Here is an 11,347-nt window from a genome sequence, read left to right as displayed (position 1 = left end):
AGGAGGGACGAGAGGACTTGGAACCCTCGTGTGATAAACTGCTTGACTCAGACGTCGTAAATAGAAAGGAAAGAAATCGGAGGGCAGCTTCAAGTTGCAAAAGGATGAGGATAAGTTTCTCTTATACATTTTCAGGGCATAAGGAAAGTAACTCAGGGAGGGAATTATTGAAGATGATAAAGAGGAAAGGGAGATTGGTGGAAGTAAGATTCTAGCTTTTAGTTTCCCTGCTTCACTTAGGATGAAGCTCATGAAGTCAGGGATTTCTGTCTGTTTCGACTTCTGTTATATTCCAGGAGCCTAGAACAGTGTCTGGTACCTGGTAGGTAGTCAATAAATATTGATGAATAGTGGAGAGGAACAGGAATTATTAAGTCTAGACACTAAGAGGAGAGGCTGGTTTTAGAATGAAGGATAAATAAATATCTCTTCCTCTGAGATCATAGGGAAAACTGAGGAGCCAGAGGGGGAGAAGGAACTCATGCCTGACGCCCTAGGCTGAATAATAAGGTACCTAGTGGAGGTGGACTGCAGGAAGGCGGGTCTGGCAGGGAACTGAGGGCAAAAATCCCCTCCTGCTCCCATGCAGGGCAGCCAAGAGCTGGCCTGGGACACCAGCTGGGCACTTTTCCCAGCCCTTGCATTCCAGCCGAGTCCCATACACAATGAAGAAATGGAGCTGACAGTGCAGTGACATGATTTAGGTTAATGAACCTAAATCACCTGCCAAGTGGGTGGGAAGTTGTTTTTCTGTCTGCCCACTTTTATAGAAAACATTTTTTTATGAATGATTCATGTCTTATTACTCAGAGCACAAACTTGTGAGCTGATAACAAGAGGTTAAAACCCAGAGAGAACATAGCTACCCCCACCCCATCCCATTCCCCCCAATTTCTGGTGTATGGGTATGCTCACCCTCTTGATTTTGGTGAGGATTTCACAGATGTGTATATATATATATATATATATATACACACACACACATACATATATATATGTGTGTGTGTGTGTGTGTGTGTCAAAACTATCAAATTATATATTTACGTGTGTGCAGTTCACTGTATGTCAATTATACCTCAATCAAGCTGTTTAGAAAAAGGAAAACAGAATCTTTTTTTTTTTTACCATTTAAAAAAATTTTTTTATTGGGGTATCGTTGATTTACAATGTCGTGTTAGTTTCAGGTATACAGCAAAGTGAATCAGCTATACATATATCCACTCTTTTTTGTTAAATTCTTTTCCCATATAGGCCATTACAGAGTATTCAGTAGAATCCCCTGTGCTATACAATAGCTCCTTATTAGTTACCTTTTTTATATGTAGTAGCATGTATGTGTCAATCCTAATCTTCCAATTTATCCCCCTCCCCATCTTTACCACTTTTAAGCATAAGGTTCAGTGGTAACAAACACATTCATCACATTGAGCAACCATCACCACCATCCATCCCTGTGAACACTTTTCATCTTCTAAAATGGAAACTATACCCATTAAACAGTAACTCTTCATTTCCTCATTCCCTGCCCCTGGCAACCACCAGTATATTCTTTTAAAATATATCTGGACAACCTATGTTTTCACCAATTGATCAAAAGGCAAATTGGATGTCTGTGTTAATGGCATAATAAAAACCTCAAATATAAGAATACTACCACAATCAATCTAGAAATCCTTAACATTGGTGTCAATATGTGGCGAATCTACTTTTTGTATGTGGCTGCAAAGAGGTACAGCTAGACGTCAACTGTGATGCTCATTCACTGGTGGTTAACCTTTCATGTCCCTAAACCTTTCTGTACCATCTTGTTTTCACTGAGACCAATCTACTTTTTATTTGCTTTAAAATATTTTATTGGAATCCTTTGGGTAAGACGAAGTAAAGGCCACCTAATTGATTTTGGTCCCCAAATTTCTAGGCAGTCCCCTCCCTCCACCCCAGGAGATTGACAGCTGCTCACGCGGGTTAATACAGGAAAGACGTGAAGTTCCAAGGATCTGTCCAACACCAGGTAGAGAACATCCTTTGTGTCAGCAAAATTCACAGTACCCAGGTAGAAGGCATGCTACTCTCCACTTCTTGTCACTCTCCACTTCTTGTCACAGCTTGTTGATGAAGTGGCAGGAACCATTACCTGGGCATCGCAGCTATCCCAACAGCACTTCTCCAAGAGGAAAATTCCAAACTTTAGGCCTTCAGCCACCAGACTATCCCTGAATCTCTGTGAAGGGGCACTGCCCCTGCTGGGCTTCCAAAGCTCTCACGCTTTATTCAAAAATAACACACTGGTGAACGTCTTAAACCCCTTTGAGGCGCTGCGGACCCTCCTTCGAGAATCAGGGGCCTGTACGCCGGCAGCTGTGCAAAGATGGCGCAGGCGGTCGCCTTCCTCTTGGAAGGTTGCACAACTGCCGCCAGGCGGATCCCAAAGCCACCATCTTCCCCATTCACGAGTTCACTGCACAAAGACGGAAAACAGAATCTTAAATGTAAATTTTTTTTGATCACAGAGTTTGGAATATATATATATATATATACACACACACATACACACACATATACACAGGTTTATATATATATATTTTTAATTTTTTCAATTGCATATATAAATTTATCTAATTTATCTTTACAATCAAAGAAAAATTTATTTTGAAATAAAATAATTATTTGGGGGGAAAACAAAGGTCAACCCAGGGAGATGAGATACAAAGAGGGTCATTGTAAGATTTCCAGCCACATCTCAGGATAAACTAGCCACTCCCTCTCCTCGGGTGAAAACTGAAGAGGAAAAAGTCTTTGGTTAGCTGGGGTGAGAATGTTGTGTTCCTTTTATAAACTTTTTATAATTCTTTATTTAGCTCTCCTTGAGGCCATGGTCTCTTTGTAACCTTCAATCTATAGAAAACCCTCCCTTTCACAGCCTGGAGAGAAAGATGGCTTTTTCCTAGGGAAGCCAGTTGCTCTGCCATTCTGCTGGTGCCAAGGGTCCCATTTCTTCATCCTCCTGATACACTACAGAACTTGAGAGACACCAGTACAACTTACCGAATAGAGGGATCTGGGACCTGGTTTCCCTGCCCCCAGGACTCAGTGGTGAACCAAATCCTAGCTGAGGCCGGCTTACTTTAAACTTTTCTGAAGCGGTTTTGAAAATCATTTCCAAAGGAATGAAATTTAATTGGGTAAGGACTGAAATTACTCCCACTTTGGGCTCTGCCATCACATTGCAGCCTTAGGGCTTTTATGCCGGACAATATGCATGAAACAGTGCTGGGTGCTGTTCTTAATCCTAAAGAGAAAGGGTTGGTTCTTGATCTTGACTTGAAATTCAGAAAGCCTAGAGAATAAAATCCCTGGATGGGGGGGGGGGTCACAAATCCATATTTACTTTGTGAGTTGGAACTGGTCTGCTTAATAAAGCTCATTCATAAGTGAGGCTGGTAAAAGCCAACACACTTCCTGAACTAACAGGCCCCAAATTCACCAAAAATATCCAAAGGACTCCAAGGCGAACAGAGCCAAGTATGCTAGTAATTGCCTTATAATCCTTCAGGCTTTAGCTCCAAAGCCAGTTCCTCAGAGGGAGTTCTCTTGGTCAGACCACTCTCCAAACCTTGTCACCATCATGATGCCCTTTTAAAATTGACTTCAGGGGACTTCCCTGGTGGTGCAGTGGTTAAGAATCCACCTGCCAATGCAGGGGACAAGAGTTCGATCCCTGGTCCGGGAACATCCCACATGCCACTGAGCAACTAAGCCCGTGCGCCACAACTACTGAGCCTGTGCTCTAGAGCCTGCACCACAACTACTGAGCCTGCGCGCCATAACTACTGAAGCCCACATACTCTAGGGCCTGTGTGACGCAACTACTGAGTCCGCATGCTGCAACTACTGAAGCCCATGCACCTAGAGCCTATGCTCTGCAACAAGAGAAGCCCCTGCTCGCCACAACTAGAGAAAGCCCACACACAGCAACGATGACCCAACACAGCCAAAAATAAATAAACAAATAAAATAAATAAATAAAATTGACTTCATAGCACTTATTAGCATTTTATCAATTAATTTACCTGTTTATTTTCTGTCTCTCCTACACTGGAAGAGAATCTCCATGGGAGCAGGGATCTCACCTCCTGTGTTCATCACTCTATTACCACAATAATGTAGAATAATGGCTTCCCCCAAACGGCCACCTCCTAATTCTAGGAACTCCTGAATATGTTACCTCATGTCATAAAAGGGACTTTGCAGATCTGATTAAGTTAAGGATGGGGACTTAAAAGTGGGGAGAGTAGCCTGGATTATCCAGGTGGGCCCAATGTAATCACGAGGGTCTTTATAAGAGGGAAGGAGGATCAGTGTCAGAGAAGGAGATATGACAACAGCAACAGCAGTCAGAAAGTGGGAGAGAGATTGGAAGATGCTGTGCTGCTGGCTTTGAAGATGGAGGAAGGGGCCACGAGCCAAGGAATGTAGACAGCTTCTAGAAGCTGGAAAAGACAGGGGAATAGAGTCTCTCCTAGCCTCTAGAAGGAACGCAGCCCTGTGACAACTGATTTTAGGATTTCTGATCTCCAGAACTGTAAGGTGATAAATTTGTGCTGTTTTAAGCCACTAAATTTGCACTAATTTGTTACAGCAGCCATAGAAAACTAATACAAATGGTACCTGATGCATAGCAGATGCTCAACAAACATTTATTGATTGACGAACTTCCTTATATCTGAGACCCCAGCCTACAATAAAAACAATACTTTGCAACTTCATAGTGTTGTACAATAGCAAAATGAGATCATAATCCTAATCTCATTTTATTTTCACAATTATAATCCTTATATTACAGACAAGGAAATTAAAACTCAGTTGTCAATTTCCCATAGAGGCAGAAGGTAGATTCAGAACCAATATCCTTATTTTCTCCTTATTTTTGTGTAATGTATAAACAATGTTAACAGTAAAGGACAGGTAAAAAAAAATTTCATTCACAATCCTTTTACTCTAATAGATCAACTAGTTTTATTTTTCTATGTCTTCTTCCAGGTCTCATCTATGTAAACGTAAAAAATCTTTGTAATTATAGTATGTGTTACATATATACGTAGTTTTCATTTTTCTGGTTAATATTATTTTACTGCCTGGGTGTGTTGGTTTGGGTCTTTTGGGAAACAGCTGCTGAGACAAAGTTAACAATATAAGAAGTTTATTGGGGGTAACACCTGTAAAAGATAAAGAGAGAGGAAGCAGGATTGGGCGTGGAGAGCCCCAAGTCATGATGCAGCTCTGACGGTCTCAGCCAGCCCAACACGGAGATCTGGGAAAAAGATAGCCAGTTAGGCGAGCAGAAATGGCCAGTCCTGGTACCCACATCAGGCTCAGTCATTGGCTGGGGGCTGTCTGGGGAAAGTACGGTCTCAACTGGAATATAATAGTGAATCCTGAAGGTGTTGCAACTGGAAGCTGTGAGATCACTGCATTCTGGTAGGTGAACAGAAATAGTTTTCTGAAGGGGATCCAAGTGGGGCACCTCCACAGCTGCTACAGTCCACACCTTGTGTCACGTGGATTCACTTCTCCATACATATTGAGTAAGTGTTCCCTGGACCTCTTCTCAGGAGAAACTCAGTTGAGGGAGGTTAGTGGAATAATGTACAGCTCCATTGCTGCAGTTGGTCTCAGGGCTGCAACTGGTGCTCATTGTTTCCTTCCTCCATTCTAAATCCCCTTTGCCCTCGGCCTTCACCTCTACTGGTCTCAGTGGCTTATCCAGTGGTGCAGCCCAAACACTAATTCCTGAAGGGTCTGAGGTAACTTCTTAGGTCAGGGTTGCTACACTTGTCCATTCATGGTCACAACTAGGCAAGGGAGTACCAAGAGGTGCCCAGGTGGGTCACGGCGCACATTCCTCCCTGCCCCAACTGGGTAACTGAAGGAAGTCTACCTCTTCCCTGATCAGAGCCAATGACCCTTGACCACATGGTAATTTCTTGCCTGCTGCTCTCTGTATACAAGGAGTCCAAAGTGCCCAGGTGGCAGCCACTGCATGAAACTCAGTGTTACCCTTGTGGAAAGAATATATCCTTTGGGGGATTAGAACTTCAAACCCTGCAGAGCCCAGAGTTGCAGGAACAGGAAGCACAAAGTCCCCAGTGGGTCACTGAGAATGATGGTAAGTAGGTGCTATTGTCTGAATGCTTGTGTCCCTCCAAAATTCATATGTTGAAATCCTAATGCCCAATATGATGGTGTTAGGAGGTGGAGCCTCTGTGAGGTGATTAGGTCCTCAGAGAGAGCCCTCATGAATGGGATTAGTGTCCTTATTAAAGAGGTCCAAGAGAGACCCCTCCCTGCTTCTGCCATGTGAGGACACAGTGAAAAGACAAACATCTAAGAACCAGGAAGCCCTTACCAAATACCAAGATGCTGTACTTCCCAGCCTCCAGAACCATGAGAAATAAATGTTTGTTGTTTTTTACCTACCTGATATGTGGCATTTTGTTGTAACAGCACGAGCTAAGACTGTGGGGCTACTCCTTTCCTGCTCCAGGCCCCACTCAGCGCTGGCACGTTTTTTTTGTCACCTAGTATGTGGGCCAGAGCAGTATTCCTAGCGTGGAAAGTATTGCCTTCACAAGCTGAAGAGGCCTCCCAGGTCTGTGATCCTTTCTTTGTGGTAAAGGATGGAAGATGAAGTAGTTTGTCTTTTATTTTGGAAGGGATGTCCTGGCATGTCTCTTAAACACTGGACTCTTAAGAACTTTACTGATGTAAGAAAGACTTTACTGATATAAGACTTGACTTTAGTCTTACTGATGTAAGACTAACTGATGTAATTTACTGATGTAAGAATTTCTGGGTGCCCAGGCCTGCAGCAGGGAGAGGGAGAAGGAGGGGCAGGGGGCAGGCACTGGAAGGTGCTTCCTACAAAAGTGTTTGTTGAAGCCTTTTGCTAAATCATGCATCCTGTTCAAAATGGAGAAAAATTGTTTTAAAAGCTCGACCTCGGGACTTCCCTCGTGGTCCAGTGTTTAAGAATCCGGCTTCCAATGCAGGGGACGCGGGTTCGATCCCAGGTTGGGGAACTAAGATCCTACATGCCGCAGGGCAACTAAGCCCGTGCACCGCAAACTACTGAGCCCATGCACACTGGAGCCTGCACGCCACAACTAAAGAGAAGCCCATGCGCCAATGAAGACCCTGCACTGTAACGAAAGATCCCGTATGCTGAAACTAAGACCCAAAGGAGGCAAAAACAAAATAAATAAATAAAATTAAAAAAAAAGAAAAACTCCACCTAAGGGCCTTCCTTAAAAGAGAAGATTCCAGGACTTCCCTGGTGGCACAGTGGTTAAGAATCCGCCTGCCAATGCAGGGGACATGGGTTCAATCCCTGGTCTGGGAAGATCCCACATGCCGCAGAGCATCTAAGCCCGTGTGCCACAACTACTGACCCTGCGCTCTAGAGCCTGCAAGCCACAACTACTGTGCCACAACTACTGAAGTCCATGTGCCTAGAGCCCATGCTCCGCAACAAGAGAAGCCACTGCAATGAGAAGCCCGTGCACCGCAACGAAGATTAGCCCCTGCTCGATGCAACTAAAGAAAGCCCGTGCACAGTAATGAAGACCCAATGCAGCCAAAAATAAATAAATTAAATAAATAAATAAATTTTAAAAAAGAGAGAGAAGATTCCAATCCTCTCTGTAGACAATGTAATGCACTCTTGGTTGATATGCAGAAGTTTCTAAAAGACAAATTGACTTCGGTAATTGCTCTAAAAAAATCTTTACAGCAAGCAAACAGAGTTTGGATCTAACTATTCTTTTGAGTTCACATCTGAGACCTGCCTAAATTTAAAATAAACTATATGTTTTCTGTGTGAAAAAAAAAAAAGAACTTCTGTAGGGATTATCTTCCACACTCTGGAGTGTGTGTGTCTTTTTCTTTTTTTTTTTTAAAGTTTCACTTAATATACAATTGAATTTTACTTTTATTATTATTTTTTTAAATTTTTGGCTGTGTTGGGTCTTCGTTTCTGTGCGAGGGCTTTCTCTAGTTGTGGCAAGTGGGGGCCACTCTTCATCGCGGTGCGCAGGCCTCTCACTATCGTGGCCTCTCTTGTTGTGGAGCACAGGCTCCAGACGCTCAGGCTCAGTAGTTGTGGCTCACAGGCCTAGTTGCTCCGCGGCATGTGGGATCCTCCCAGACCAGGGCCCAAACCCGTGTCCCCTGCATTAAGCAGGCAGATTCTCAACCACTGCGCCACCAGGGAAGCCCAGTGTGTGTCTTACCTAGGCTTTTAGTGTGCTAGCTCCTGTTGCTCATCCTGACTGATCAGCATGATGTCATCAATGTAACGGACCAGAGGGATGTTGTGCAGGATGTCCACACAGTACAGATTGCTTCTGACTAGGTAGGGTGGATCCACTGGAAGCTGGACTTTGGCTAGGACTCTACTTATCACCCGACTCTCACAGGCTCCCATTCCAACAGAGGGGTGAGAATGACACTTTGGGTCTCCAGGTGTCAATGTCAACTTAGATTCTGTGTCCAACAGTCCTCAAAATGCCTGGGTATTCTCTCCTATATCTACAGTTACTTGAGGAAATAGTCCTAAGTCCCTTTTTGGAAAGACTACAGTATATACTTACTGTGCTGTTGCCAGTCTTGGAGACATGGCCACCTCTTTAATCAAAGAAATCTTGGTCTGGAAACTGACTGAGGTTGGGGAACTAGACAAGGGACCATGATTTTTTACTGGGACCTCCATCCTGAGGTTTCTGCTCATCTATTTTTGCTTTCTTTTCATATATGCAGCAATACCCTTGTTTTGACTGCCCATCTATTTTGCCCCTAGGGATGCCATGTTCTATCACTCATCTACACAACTCTTTGTGTCAAGCTCCTGGGCTGTCCCTCTGACCTTGCCAGTCATTAGGATCATTAATAACCCCCAGGCTTCTGGCAGTTAAATGCTGCCACTTGGCCTCTATCGCTGTTGCTATAGAAGAGCCAAACTGTGACAGCATCTCCTCTTGTTAGCTCTGGCTTGCAGAAGAAAGCCAACACTGAGCTTCTTAGTAATGCTGGTACTCCTCTTACCAGCACATTCCTGATGGCACTGGTAAATGGGGTTGTTCTAGACCTTCCATGGAACATCCTTTGGTAGGGTTTCTGGCCTCTCATAATTGACTCTAGCATGGCCACTTCACTGAGCCATTTAATCCTTTCTCCCTCCCAACTGCTGTGGCAATTCAGGCAATTGAACTTCACTCAGCAAAAGTTATCACATCCTCCAGGTTTCTAGGAGCCACACAGGCAGGTCCTTACAAGGAAGTTAAATTCTATTCCAGGGGAGGGGATCCCAGTCAATAAACTCTTCCTTATTCAGTCTTGTATTTCAGCCCCTTGATTAAGCATCATCAAAAACCCAATCCCAGGGGCTTCCCTGGTGGCACAGTGGTTAAGAATTTGCCTACCAATGCAGGGGACACGGGTTCGAGCCCTGGTCCAGGAAAATCCCACATGCCGCGGAGCAACTAAGCCCGTGCACCACAATTACTGAGCCTGTGCTCTAGAGCCCACGAGTCACAACTACTGAGCCCACACGCCACAACTACTGAAGCCCGCGCGCCTACAGCCCGTGCTCCGCAACAAGAGAAGCCACTGCAGTGAGAAGCCTGCACGCTGCCACAAAGAGTAGCCCCCGCTCGCCGCAACTAGAGAAAGCCTGAGCGCAGCAAGGAGGACCCAACGAGGCCAAAAAAAAAAAAACTCAACCCCATAGATACTCCCCAACTCTTACCAGTTCATATTGGTCAGTTCTTGCAGCTACTTTGGGGTATGTCCTTTTCTTCCCTTATCAAGACCAGCATGTTCTTACTGGACTATGCTGTCACTTAACCCTAATTAAGATCCTGGCAGTCAGGAGAGGAGGTGGAAGCAAATTCTGAGGGGGAGAGCCCTCTGCAGTGTCTTCACACATGGAGGGAGTGCTAGCTCCTAACAGGAAAGGGTGGGCCCCCTTCTAAGGCTCTGAGGTGCTCAGAAGAGTGTAGGGAGCCAAAATCTTTGGGGGCACCACCTAGATACCTCCATTCCATGTGTCAGGGTCCTGGGTTTTCCTAACCAGGATCCTGACCTTGATTACAGGTCTGCCTCCTGGAACTCTCAAGTCTTGAGTTTGGTCTTCAGCTTTTTTTTTCCCCCATCTCCCATTGTTATAAGGGCCTCTTTGTAACCCATCAAAGAAGCTCTCTGGCCTTCACAGTCAATTTTCAATGTTTGGTAACTGCTCTCAGCTTTTCATTATCTCTTGGCAGGACTCAATGCAACTTAATAAGTCAGCTAATTCCATTGTCCTTGTATCCGCTGCTATCCCTCCACCTACCACATATGTCCGAATTGTTGCACCATAGGAATATTTTCCCACTTCACCATCAGTGAAAGTTTTAGCAAATGCGCCATCACCTTGTCCCAGTGACTATCTGTACCCCACATACTATCCAGGAGGGGTTCTTATTGCCAGCCAGGCAATGAGTAATGCAGTTCCCAAACCCCATCTTACTGCCAGCCTTCTCAGACCACTCCTGGAACCAACTGAGTCAGTTCAGGTGGTCTGGCAAGCAGATGCTGAGACAAAATTAGGAGTGCAAGAGATTTATTGGGTAGCAATGCCTATGAAAGATCAAGGGGAAGGAAGCAGGAATGGGTAAGTAAAGCGTTTGGATAGTAATACAAAATTGGGCAAGGAGAATCTCAAGTCATGATGCAGACAGATCCTCCCAAGTTGCAGCTGACCCAGTGAAAAGTTCCAGAGCAAACAGGGTCCTCTAGAGGAGTCCAACAGTGGGCAGAAATGGCCAAGCCCTAATGTCCACATGGTGCCTAGTCATAGGCTGATAGCTGCTCAGTGAGAGTGGGGCCTCAGTGAGAGTGGGGTCTCTAACACTGTAACAAATCCCAAAGGTGATGTAGCTGGAGGCTGACAGCTAACAGCACTCTGGCAGTTGAATGCCAGTGTCTTTTTTTTTTTTAATTAATTAATTTATTTTTGGCTGTGTTGGGTCTTCGCAGCTGCCCACGGGCTTTCCCTAGTTGCTGTGAGCGGGGGCTACTCTTCGTTGTGGTGTGTGGGCTTCTCATTGCAGTGGCTTCTCTTGTAGAGCATGGGCTCTAGGCACGTGGGCTTCTAGTTGTGGCACGTGGGCTCAGTAGTTGTGGCGCACGGGCTTAGTCGCTCTGTAGCGTGTGGGATCTTCCCAGACCAGGGCTCAAACCTGTGTTCCCTGCACTGGCAGGCAGATTCTCAACCACTGAGCCACCAGGGAAGTCCCCAGAGTCCTTCTTA

The 11,347-nt window shown here is 44.9% G+C and overlaps 1 long non-coding RNA gene across 1 annotated transcript in view; it reads right to left on the bottom strand.

Moving 5' to 3' along the window:
- Positions 1-1,235: 1,235 nt before the first annotated feature.
- LOC117198521 (uncharacterized) overlaps positions 1,236-11,347 on the bottom strand; it is a 15,568-nt gene continuing 5,456 nt past the window's right edge. The window contains exon 2 of the long non-coding RNA XR_004479720.2: positions 1,236-2,458. This is a non-coding gene — a long non-coding RNA (uncharacterized LOC117198521). The remainder of the gene's footprint in view (positions 2,459-11,347) is intronic.

The sequence above is a fragment of the Orcinus orca genome, chromosome 1, assembly GCF_937001465.1.
Source record: "Orcinus orca chromosome 1, mOrcOrc1.1, whole genome shotgun sequence".
Taxonomy (NCBI): domain Eukaryota; kingdom Metazoa; phylum Chordata; class Mammalia; order Artiodactyla; family Delphinidae; genus Orcinus; species Orcinus orca.
This window is presented reverse-complemented; position numbering and strand designations above follow the sequence as displayed.